The following is a 12,246-nucleotide window of genomic DNA, read 5'->3' on the forward strand; positions in this document are numbered from 1 at the left end:
TTAAAGCAAACATGAAGCTTTGTATAAACAATCCAACTGGAGAACAATCCACTCTCTATAAGGGAGGAACTTCCTTTTGATTCCGCACAAACACATACTTGCTGTTATTTTACTGTGCAGGAAGTTGTTTTCGCAGTGAATCACAGTCATTTTTATGGCCAGTGATGACTGTCAGGGTCCCTTTTTTTAACAAGGCAATTTTGTAAAATGTTCCTTAATTGGATTTTCTTTGTATCTTCAAAATGTGAGTGGTTCTCGGCGTTATCCTGTTTGGCATGGTCTGCACTGAGGGCCTCGTGTGTGAGCGGAAAGCGAGCACATAGGGACAGTCCTGTCTGTGCCAGAGAAGGAGAGTAGGGTGAGGAGTTCCCATGTCACTGCAAAGGGCACACTGCTGTTGTTGGCATACTTTACTGCATGTTTTTACTCTTTAGCCTCTGACTACCATCTTGACTCTCCATAGATCTTTAATTCACCATCCCTGTCAATCTCAGTGTCCCCTGAGGTCACTTCCAACCATGGGAACATTGGTTGTGACAGTCCGGGAGTCCCTGAGTGGATAGTACAGGCAAGAACTTGACAAAACTCAAGCAGAGGCCAAAAATGGATGACTGCAAAGTTACATTGGAAGTTTAACACAATGGTTGACTTTTAAATGTTCCCAATGGATTGAAATCCATTCAAAGTGGCTGTAAATATTCCTATTCTCATCCAGAATTGAATATTCAGGGCAAGTGGACTTCATGGGTTGTCTTGGAAGATATTTTCTTCTTTCACAGATCTAGTCAGAGCTACAGTAGACCGTTTCTTGCATCTATGTGCTCGAGATGAGAGCTATCTATCTAGTCTTTGAGGAAGAACTGATGAAGCATGCGTGGATTAAAGGCCGAACGTCTTTCTGAGCAGTTCATTCGTTATCCATTTTATGCACCGAGAATCACAAGCATAAATAACCAGTTCCAGTGTCCAGTTTTGCCATGATGAAAACTTATCAGCAAATCGTCAGCATCAGTCAAAACAAATCCCTAACAATGCGCAAGAATCAGGGTCTCTTGTATTTATTCCCGACACAAAAAAGGTACATTTTATACGTGACAATACTGAGTGGTGCAGCCAAATGGAGACAAAGAGGTCAGGGTTGACTGATTATCGGAGCTGATTTTTGGCATCTTGAAGATATCGATACCGGCCATCGTTAATCGGTATTGGCCCAAATTTATATTTTTTTGTGCAACTACAACAGAAAACCATAGTAACAACAATTGCTCTTTTCTGCACTGTGCTGTATAAGAGGTCCCCCTCTTGGGGGCATCTTCCGTCAATGCTTCCAGGTAGACAATGTGCGGCAGTGAACACATGTCAGTCAGTACGTTTCCAAGCACTAACTTTGACTTCTCTCATAGTTTGGCTGGAAATAAGCATTCTTACATTAACATATGGAAACACCTTAAACTGATCATGTTACCTTTGTGATATGGCGCAGTCAATTGTAACCACATTGGACACATTTGTCGTTTTTCTGGGTTAGTAGCCAAACTATAACCTTGTATTTGCTAGGACAAAGGTTAAAAGACAGAAACTAAGACAAGCGAGTCAAGTAGGGTACCGTGCAGGACATAGTCTTTGTCAAATATATTTGTTATCAGTTGAATTTCAGATTGGAAGACTAATAGAGCGCCCTGCTAAACTCTACTTCAGTATAACTGAGACATGTTCTGGTTAAATTATAAAAGACCTCTGTGTTTCTTATGAGCAGAAGAAGGATGTGACACTGCACCCTAAAATAGGTTGCTATAGTACTATGAGACCTTGATGCAGGGAGGTGAGAACACGAGGGTCGATTAAAAGCCAGGATGTGTGCGAGACATCCTCTAATGCTCAGGAATTCCCTCTTTAAAGTGTGTCATTTTGAAGGTTATTAGGAATCAGGCTTTTAGGATAAACGCAGGGTGGTCTCTCTTGTATTGTCAAGTAAGCAAGTTGTTTTTGTCATTCTAGGAAGTATTTTCTCAAATATGATTTTGGTGTTACCTTTTGTATTTAAAACAATTCTGCGTTTTAACAACAAATATTATTGTGATTGGACTTTTCATTGATTTACACTGCATCATACTGAGAAATGTTCCTGTTATATTGTTGAATTGCAGTTGTACACCACTGCAAACTACTACCCAAACAATAAATATATTGTTCAAGGCCCTATCTCTCCTAAATCCGGATCAGGCCCAAAATGTAACCACTTATTCCTTATCTCATTTCTGACATTTCCTGAAAGGTCGATAAAAATTCCGCCCGTAACTTTTTGAGCTATCTGTAGTGGAATTAAAGAAACAGAGTGAACACTCGTCTTTCTCCACTATCTTTGTCTTTGCGGATCTGCTAGCACACACACACACGCACACACGCACGCACGCACACACGCACACACGCACACACGCACGCACGCACGCACGCGCACACACACACACACACACACACACACACACACACACACACACAAATAGCTTTTTGAGCTAGTTGGGTAACTAACAGACAGACAGACAAAGATTGCATAACTATCTGGCAGAGGTAGTGAATGCCCTTTAGGGCAGTGGTTCTCAACCTTTTTTCAGTGATGTACCCCCTGTGACCATTTTTTTAATTCCAGTACCCCCTAATCAGAGCAAAGCATGTTTGGTTGAAAAAAAGCGATAAAGAAGTAAACTACAGCACTATGTCATCAGTTTCTGATGTATTAAATTGTATAACAGTGCAAAATATTGCTCATATGTCTTTCTTGAACTATTTGGAAAAAAAGATATAAAAATAACAAAAAACTTGTTGAAAAATAAACAAGTGATTCAATTATAAATAAAGATTTCTACACAAAGAAGTAATCATCAACCTAAAGTGCCCTCTTTGGGGATTGGAATAGAGATCCATCCGGATTCATGAACTTAATTCTAAACAATTCTTCACAAAAAAACATCAATATTTATGGAACATGTCCACAAAAAATCTAGCTGTCAACACTGAATATTGCATTGTTGCATTTCTTTTCACAGTTTATGAACTTACATTCATATTTTGTTGAAGTATTATTCAAAAAATATATTTATAAAGGATTTCTGAATTGTTGCTATTTTTCAATAAATATACTTATAAAGGATTTTTGAATTCTTGCTATTTTTAGAATATTTTTTAGAAATCTCACGTACCCCTTGGCATACCTTCAGGTACCCCCAGGGGTACGTGTACCCCCATTTGAGAACCACTGCCTTAGACAATGTCTATCAAAACTATTTTTGCAAAGGCATCATTTTTTTAGATGACATTGATTTGTGCAGGTGTACCAAGTCAAGTGTCTGATAAGTAAGTCCAATATTATATAACATGGCATTTTTGCAAGTCCCACATAGTATCAATCAATCAATCAATCAATGTTTACTTATATAGCCCTAAATCACTAGTGTCTCAAAGGGCTGCACAAACCACCACGACATCCTCAGTAGGCCCACATAAGGGCAAGGAAAACTCACACCCAGTGGGACATCGGTGACAATAATGACCCAGTGGGACGTCGGTGACAATAATGAATATGAGAACCTTAGAGAGGAGGAAAGCAATGGATGTCGAGCGGGTCTAACATGATACTGTGAAAGTTCAATCCACAATGGATCCAACACAGTCGTGAGAGTCCAGTCCAAAGCGGATCCAACACAGCAGCGAGAGTCCCGTTCACAGCGGAGCCAGCAGGAAACCATCCCAAGCGGAGGCGGATCAACAGCGCAGAGATGTCCCCAGCCGATACACAGGCGAGCAGTACATGGCCACCGGATCGGACCGGACCCCCTCCACAAGGGAGAGTGGGACATAGAAGAAAAAGAAAAGAAACGGCAGATCAACTGGTCTAAAAAGGGAGTCTATTTAAAGGCCAGAGTATACAAATGAGTTTTAAGGTGAGACTTAAATGCTTCTACTGAGGTGGCATCTCGAACTGTTACCGGGAGGGCATTCCAGAGTACTGGAGCCCGAACGGAAAACGCTCTGTAGCCCGCAGACTTTTTTTGGGCTTTGGGAATCACTAACAAGCCGGAGTCCTTTGAACGCAGATTTCTTGCCGGGACATATGGTACAATACAATCGGCAAGATAGGATGGAGCTAGACCTTCAAGTAGAGGTGTGGACATGACTCAAGTCATGAATTTGATGACTCTAGACCCGACTTGACAAAATGTAAAAATACTTGTAACTCGACTTTGACTTTAACACCAATGTCTTGGGACTTGACCTGGACTCGAGCCTTTTGACTTGACATGACTTGCAACTTTCCCCAAAACCCAACGATTTAAAAGTTATTCAGGAGAGCACCGTATCTTCCATTGTGTACGCGTGTTTGTCAACATGTGTGCGATGACAGCATGTGCGCTACCTGTCAGTACAACAGCCAATCAAATTACAGCCACGTTATTTTCGTCACACAGCATTCATCCAATCAAATTGCAGGAAAACCAGGCAGAACTGCTCTCAAACAACAGAAGAATAAGTGAGGAAAATTATGCCATAAAGTGTTTCGTTCGTGTATTAAAACTATGACTTGGTCAACAAAACAGGAATTGCCGTATACAAATTATGCGGTTGGAAGATTACAGACGGAGACGCAACAACTTCCAACTTCGTTCGACATTTGAAGTTGCACAAAGAAGGGTACGTTTTGAATGTCAGATAACGTTTATTGGCTGAGTAACGTAACTTTTATTTGTTGTGCAGTTAAATCAGTGAGGCTGTAAACACACTGCTAACGTTATAACCATAGACATCTTATAAGTAGACGGAGCATCGTGCGCTACTGCCTGTTGCCGCTGACGTGACGCGCGGCCGCCATCTTGGAGTGGTGATCCGCTCCGCTCAGGGCAATTTCTTTGGCAGGAGCAATGAACTGTCAGCACATTTAATTCATATTACCTCACTGAATACCACTGATACTCACGCGCTTTTTTGTCATACGTGTAACTATGATAAAGGACACATGTCTTGGCGTGTTTATAATTTGCTTAACAGTAATAGAATATTCTTATATGCTATAAGTGACCAGACGTCTGAGATCAAAACTGGGAATATAATCCCAGAGAAGGGGGGGGAAGTCAGCTACTTTTAAATTAAAGAAACAATATGATTAGGTTATATATACATGCATATATCCTACATAAACAATGTATGAATACATTAGATATCTATATATCTTACGGACCTATAGACCAGTGGTTCTCAAATGGGGGTACTTGAAGGTATGCCAAAGGGGTATATACATTATATATTTTTTAAATATTCTAAAAATAGCAACAATTCAAAATCCTTTATAGATATATTTACTGAATAATACTTCAACAAAATATGAATGTAAATTCATAAACTGTGAAAAGAAATGCAACAATGCAATATTCAGTGTTGACAGCTAGATTTTTTGTAGACATGTTCCATAAATACTGATGTTAAAGATTTCTTTTTTGTGAAGAAATGTTTAGAATTAAGTTCATGAATCCAGATGGATCTCTATTACAATCCCCAAAGAGGGCACTTTAAGTTGATTACTTTTATGTGTAGAAATCTTTATTTAAAATTGAATCACTTGTTTATTTTTCAACAAGTTTTTAGTTATTTTTACATCTTTTTTTTTTCAAATATTTCAAGAAAGACCACGAAAAATGAGCAATATTTTGCACTGTTATACAATTTAATAAATCAGAAACTGATGACATAGTGCTGTATTTTACTTCTTTATCTCTTTTTTCAACCAAAAATGCTTTGCTCTGATTAGGGGGTACTTGAATTAAAAAAATGTTCACAAGGGTTACATCACTGAAAAAAGGTTGAGAACCACTGTTATAGACTTATACTCTGTTGCTGCAACACCAGAGAGTTTATTCTGTCTTGACACTTTGTATTGATAGTTTGGATTACATTCTTCCCTTAAATGATCATGTTTACAGTGTTTGTTTTGTATGCATTTTTCATGTATGTTGCTTTGGATAAAAGGGTCTGCCAAATACTTAAACATATACGTATAAACACCTGAAAGTCTTTATTTCAGCTAAAACCACCAATCTGTTTCACTGGATTCAGAATAAAACCAAATTCTGTCTTACCCAACAAAGTTAGTATTTGAATATTGTTACTTGAAGACTTATCTGTGGTTACAATAAAATGAGAATGCATCATAATCAGTGGCGGCTGGTGAATTTTGTTTTAGGTGGGCCTGAAAGTTTGTAAACAACATACCTGTAGGGAGGTCATCCTCCCCCAGAAGATTTCTTTGTGATTTTCACATACAAATATTGTAGTTATTTGCTCCTGCTTAACTCTGTGGTAATATTATTTTCACAAAATGTTAAATCTTACTTGTGAAAAGTAATCCCCCAATTCCTATTTTCAACAGTCCGCTCATTTGAGCAGGAAAATGCTGAATACCATCCCAGCATCTTTATTTTCTACCTGTAAACTGTCAGTTTAGGCTGCCTGCCGGCTCCTCATCACCACTTCAAGATGGCGGCCAAATTGCTTGCGTCACAGCAGCCAATTCTGCGTCTACTTATAAGATGTCTATGGTTATAACGTCATTGCAAACACAGCAATATGTTGCGTCCACTGGAGTTCGCTACCTTATTCATACTTGTTGTCAAGTGATTTTTTTTTAAGCAGGGTTGCATGAGGTACCTACACATAAGGTTACGTTAGTGAATGTATCACAAACAGTAACGTAACGTTAGACGGCGGTCAGCAGCACAGCATATTTTAGCCACCTACAAAAAGACAAACATAGTCAAATAAAGGTCAGTTAAAATGTATACTATATTAAGAATATGTGTACATATTCCTTAGAGCCCTGACATCTAAAAAGTACGCACTGTTCATTGTTATGTTCATGTATTTGTTATGTTTTTTATGTGTACGCACACATAAACACATATATAGTGTGAAATGAGATCAATGAGATAAGGTAAGAACAGGATATAAAATGCTGTGGAACTAGTTACAATGTAATATTCCATGGAAATACAATGTTAACACTTGTTCAAATAAGTACAGTTGCACTTGTTTTTTGATATGTGTTTATACTGTAAAGGAATGAGTTACATGTTTAGAATAACTGGTTAATAGTGCTATTATGAAGTGCAGTGTCAGCACTGGTTTTTTTTATAATAAATACATACAGCGTTTTAAAAGCATACACAATCTATGTACATATATTAGTCTGTGGTTAAAAAGACTTGAAATGACTCGAAACTCAAAATGCAGGACTTGGGACTTGATTTGAGACTTCCCAGTATTGACTTTGGACTTGACTCGGGACTTGCCTCTCTTGACTCGGGACTTGACTCGAGACTCGAGGGCAAAGACTTGAGACTTACTTGTGACTTGCGAAACAATGACTTGGTCCCACCTCTGCCACATAGTAAAGATAGTGTTTGGTGCACTGGGAATAAGTAAAACAAAATCTTGCACTTTGCTCATACTTGAGTGTTCAGTATAATAATCGGTAATTAGAGCGCCCATTAACATATTTGTGCCATACTTGGTTCAATGCAGGGGCCACATGAGAGCCACTGATTTTGTTGTTGTTTTTCACCCCTTCCTGACTCTCATGTTTGACAAATCGTTTCCAGTTAATTTACAACAGTCAAACTGTGGGAGAACAATACCCCATGGACGTAACTCGGCACAAGCTCTAGCACCTGTCCAAGAGAAGAGCGAGGTGCTCACAGGAAGCACTTGCTGAGATAACAAGATAGTATGGAAGGCAGGGCCACTGAAAGGCCACACACACGGGAGGGGGAGGGAATGGAGGGAATTTGGGCTTCTATGGGTTTAACTCGGCTAATATTCAATTATGGATAATGTGAGCTATTTGAGAGCATAACATCATAGCAGCTGAAGGCCTGCTAATATAAAACAACACCAAAATAATGGTCCAGTTGGGGCACAGGAGTTAAAAGTCTGGCACAGAGACAATTTGAAGCCCGCAGCTTGTTTTTTTTTGTTTTTGTTTTTTGCCCTCGGCACATTCTAAAAATACAATTTAATTTTTTTCATAAAAAACAGGAAATATGATATGTAATCTAACTGTCACAGTGTGTTGTTGACGAACCCCAAGATGCAGAGATGAAGGCAGGCTTCGAGCAGGAAAACATGATTTTAATGTTCAAAAATAAGAAAAGGAAAACACGAACCAGAAACCAGGAAGCAGGAACAGGAGTCAGGATCCAGGGAATAGCTTACAGTATACAGCTAGCAACGACACGACAATACTCTAACACCTAGTGGAGGACAAAGCAGGTTTAAATAGTAACTGGCTGATTGACACCAGGTGTGGCCAAGTGCCAATCAGCCACAGCTGAAGGGACACAGCTAAAGGGAGACAAACAGGAAACAGAACCAAAACAAGAGCGCTGACAGTAAAACACAACCAAACACAGAGGGAAAAACTAAAATGGAATCAAAATGTTAGGGGTAAGCCTGACACTAACAAGAAAAAGTTAATACTATTATCAAATATATTAATGATAATACATGTATTATTATACTTTTTTTTTTTTATAGAATATGACTTTTTAGCATATCTATTTTAGATTGGTGTGAGCTAAAGTTTGTGACTTGCAGCTCATTTTTACAGGTGGCAAATTCTAAAACTACATTTTTAAAACAAAGAAGCAACAACTACAGCAAAAATGGAGGAAAAATTTAAAAAAGATGCATTGCAACGAGAAAAACGTAGAAATGTTGATACTCATAAGACTGTATATATATATACTGTATATATATATATATATACACAGCGTAGGATTGATTTTTGTAAAACAGTGCTCAATACATGAGTGTAGAGCGTGGTGTATAGTTGTATAAGAAAGAGACAAACAGACTACAGGTTCTTCCCAAAAAGCCTGTTTCGTGGTTATCCACTCATCAGGAGATTTTCTCCGGATGTATAGGGACAAGTGGTAGGAAATGGATGGGTGGGTATATATATATATATATATATATATTTTTTTTTTTTTTTTTTTTTTTTTTTAATTATTATTATTATTATTTTGATTTTTTGGGGGGACACCCCTGAGTAAGGCTGATTTAGGGCATGATCTGTGCACCCAATTCTACAGAAGAGGCACACACACAGACATACACACGCACACGCACACACACACACACACACAAACATTTCATATAATCTGTGTGTGCATCTGTAATGTGTGATTACATACATTTAGCCTAAATAATAATTTTTGGATCTTCTGTGCTCCACAATTATAGACAACACCTGTGCCTGGTCCTCCTGCAGCATTGAACACGCATGTAATTCAGGAATAATTATATCAACAGCTGTACCACACCCTAAATATTTCAAGGATGTTAACCCTTGTAATAGGTGAAAAGCTCCGACTAAGTGGGATCCTCAATTTGTTGAAAACAGAGTCGACCACACTTAAAGGGGCCGAGGTGCGGTATTCACGTTGAGTAACATGTTATGATCCGCTGCCCGGATCATATGTTTTTTGGACTTTTGAGTTCGTTAGTGCACTTCCTTGTCTGTTTTGTCACCATGGTTGCTTATTAGTGTCACCTGCCTCTTGTTTTTGACTCACACCTGTTTGTAATTACTGTCCTTATTTAAGCCTGCCTTTCCCGTTGACTCGTCCTAGCTTCCTAGCTTTTGTTGCACGCAACTAGTGACGACGCTGCTTCCGTATTCTGGTGAAACCTGCTTTGTTCTTGCTAGCTTCCACGCTATGCTTATGTGTTTTTCTAGCTCCCATGTTAGCTCTTTGTTTTTGCCTTTTTGTGCCTAGTGCAAGTTTTCTGTTCGTAGCCTGTGTTTTAGTTTTAATAAATCAGTATTTCTTACCTCACGCTGTGTCTGAGCCTGATCTGCATCAAGAAGGAACGCACCCCCATCACCATGCCCAGCAATCGTCACATAACAAACTGACCTCTCTCCAGCAACCACTCCTAATTATAGATCTGCAATAATATCTGACTGACGATATTATTGGTCGATAAATGCTTTAAAATGTAATATCGGAAATTATCTGTATCGGTAAAATAAAATTAAAGATTTTTAAAACGCAGGTGTACGAAGCGGACGCAGGGATAAGTACAGAGCAGTTGCGTCTCCCAGTCAGCAGTCCCTCCCCTCTCTCCTCTCCCCTCTCTCACACACAACACAGGAGTTGCAGCACGACTGCAGCATGAGAGGTTTACTGGCGACGCTTGATGATCTCATCAAACCGCCACGAGCGGAGCACAACAACAACAAGAGTGTTTTGTTGCCGTTGCTGTAGCCGTGCCTAACAAGCGAGCTCGCTCGGTGACTGACTAACGACATGGTTTGGGATTATTTTAAAGTGTCTCTGACGGATAAAAAACTGGCAATTTCCAATGACTGCAAAAAGTTGGTTATGCAAGGAAGAACCAAGATGTCTTCCTTAATACGAGCAATTTGATCGCCCACCTCATCAAGAATCATAAGGAGATACACGATCAATACAAGCGGAAGATGGATGAAAAGTAAACACAGAAAAAATGTAGTACCACACAGTTTTCGCTTAAAGACTCCGCCAAGAAAAAAACAAAAATACAACAAAAACCACCCCACGGCAAAAGCCCACATTGTGGTCAAGGATAACGCACGCAGTTTGGCAAAAGCTACGGTGGAGTTTGGTGTGGCTAGTCTGCCCTGCATGGCGCACACATTGCAGCTTGCAGTGAACGGAGGTGCCCTGTCTCAATGCAGCATTTCAGAAGCTCTGGCTGACTGCTAGGCCACTTCAAGCACTCACCACTAGCTTGCAGCACATTTTTGTTACTCAGACAAATACATTAGAGCAGGGCATATTGACCCCATTTATAGTCTTCCTTTAGGCAGTCTTGCACTAAAGGAGGACTATGTTTATTGTTTACTTTATTACTCTAGTATACTCTGGACTGAAGCTGTGTGCCTTCATTGTTTTTGTAACTGTTTTGAGGCATGTTTAGAAAAAAAAAATAATGCACTTTGTTAAAGTCAAAATATAGTAATTCCCATAGTTGTAGTGTGTATCAAGATTATCTCAGGAAGCGTATGTCCCAAATTCCAAGCTAATGCACTTTGTGACTTCGATAATAAATATGGCAGTGCCATGTTGGCATTTTGTTCCATTACTTGAGTTTATTTATTTTGGAAAGCCTTGTGACATTGTTTAATGCATCCAGCTGGGCATCACAATAAAATTAGGCATAATAATGTTTTAATTCCACAACTGTATATATCGGTATCAGTTGATATCGGAATCGGTAATTAAGAGTTGGACAATATCGGAATATCGGCTATCGGCAAAAAAGCCATTATCAGGCATCTCTACTCCTAGTTTTCAAAAATTTGATTGTCTTCAAGGATTTTCTGGGAATTACAATAGGTTTTTAAGTACCAGTAACTGAAAAAGCCTGTATAAGCTAATGCCAAGTATTCTTACAGACATATGTGTCATGATCAGTTTTGGATAGGACCTTAATGCAAAGAAGAAATAATAAGAATAACAACAAAAAGTGCACTCAAAAAGGAGCAAGGAAAAATAACTAATGATGAACACAAACAGGGTGAAAAAACAGGAAACACACACAAAAGGTGTGGAGAAGAAACAGTTAACAACACACGGCAGCGCCAGGACAGAGTCACTAGAAACGAGATGCGTAAGTGGAGCCAAAGCAGAGAAGATGAACATGACTTGAAGGGTGAACCATCAGGAATCAACTGGCACGGCATGAATGCACTGGAGAGCTTTAGTCAGAAAGAAACGGGAATCAGTTGTACAACCAGATCATGACAGTAACACCCCCCCCCCCAATGCCCCCTAACACACTAGGCATCATATCATTCACGTTAAAAAAAAAAAAATTATATATTTTTTTTAAAAAGGGAACCAACATTTTTAGAGGCGGCATAGTACTGTTTATGATTCATTAGTATCGCGGTACTTTACTAGTACCAGTATACCGTACAACCCTAACACACACACACAAGTCTCGTTGATGTGCTCCAAAAGCAAAAAACAAAAGAAAAGAAACGGGGTGTGAGGCGACCTTTCATCGGCTCGTGTCCGAGTAGTGCCTTCTCCTTCACTGTAATAAAGTTCTGCTTTTCTCATCACAATTAAAGAATTGCTGTGGAGCAAAGCCCCCTTTGCTGATAAAATTCTCAAACTGAATGTGCCACAGGCTGGAGGCTAACTAGCTAAA

Source organism: Nerophis ophidion, linkage group LG03 (assembly GCF_033978795.1).
Source record: "Nerophis ophidion isolate RoL-2023_Sa linkage group LG03, RoL_Noph_v1.0, whole genome shotgun sequence".
In the NCBI taxonomy this organism is placed as follows: domain Eukaryota; kingdom Metazoa; phylum Chordata; class Actinopteri; order Syngnathiformes; family Syngnathidae; genus Nerophis; species Nerophis ophidion.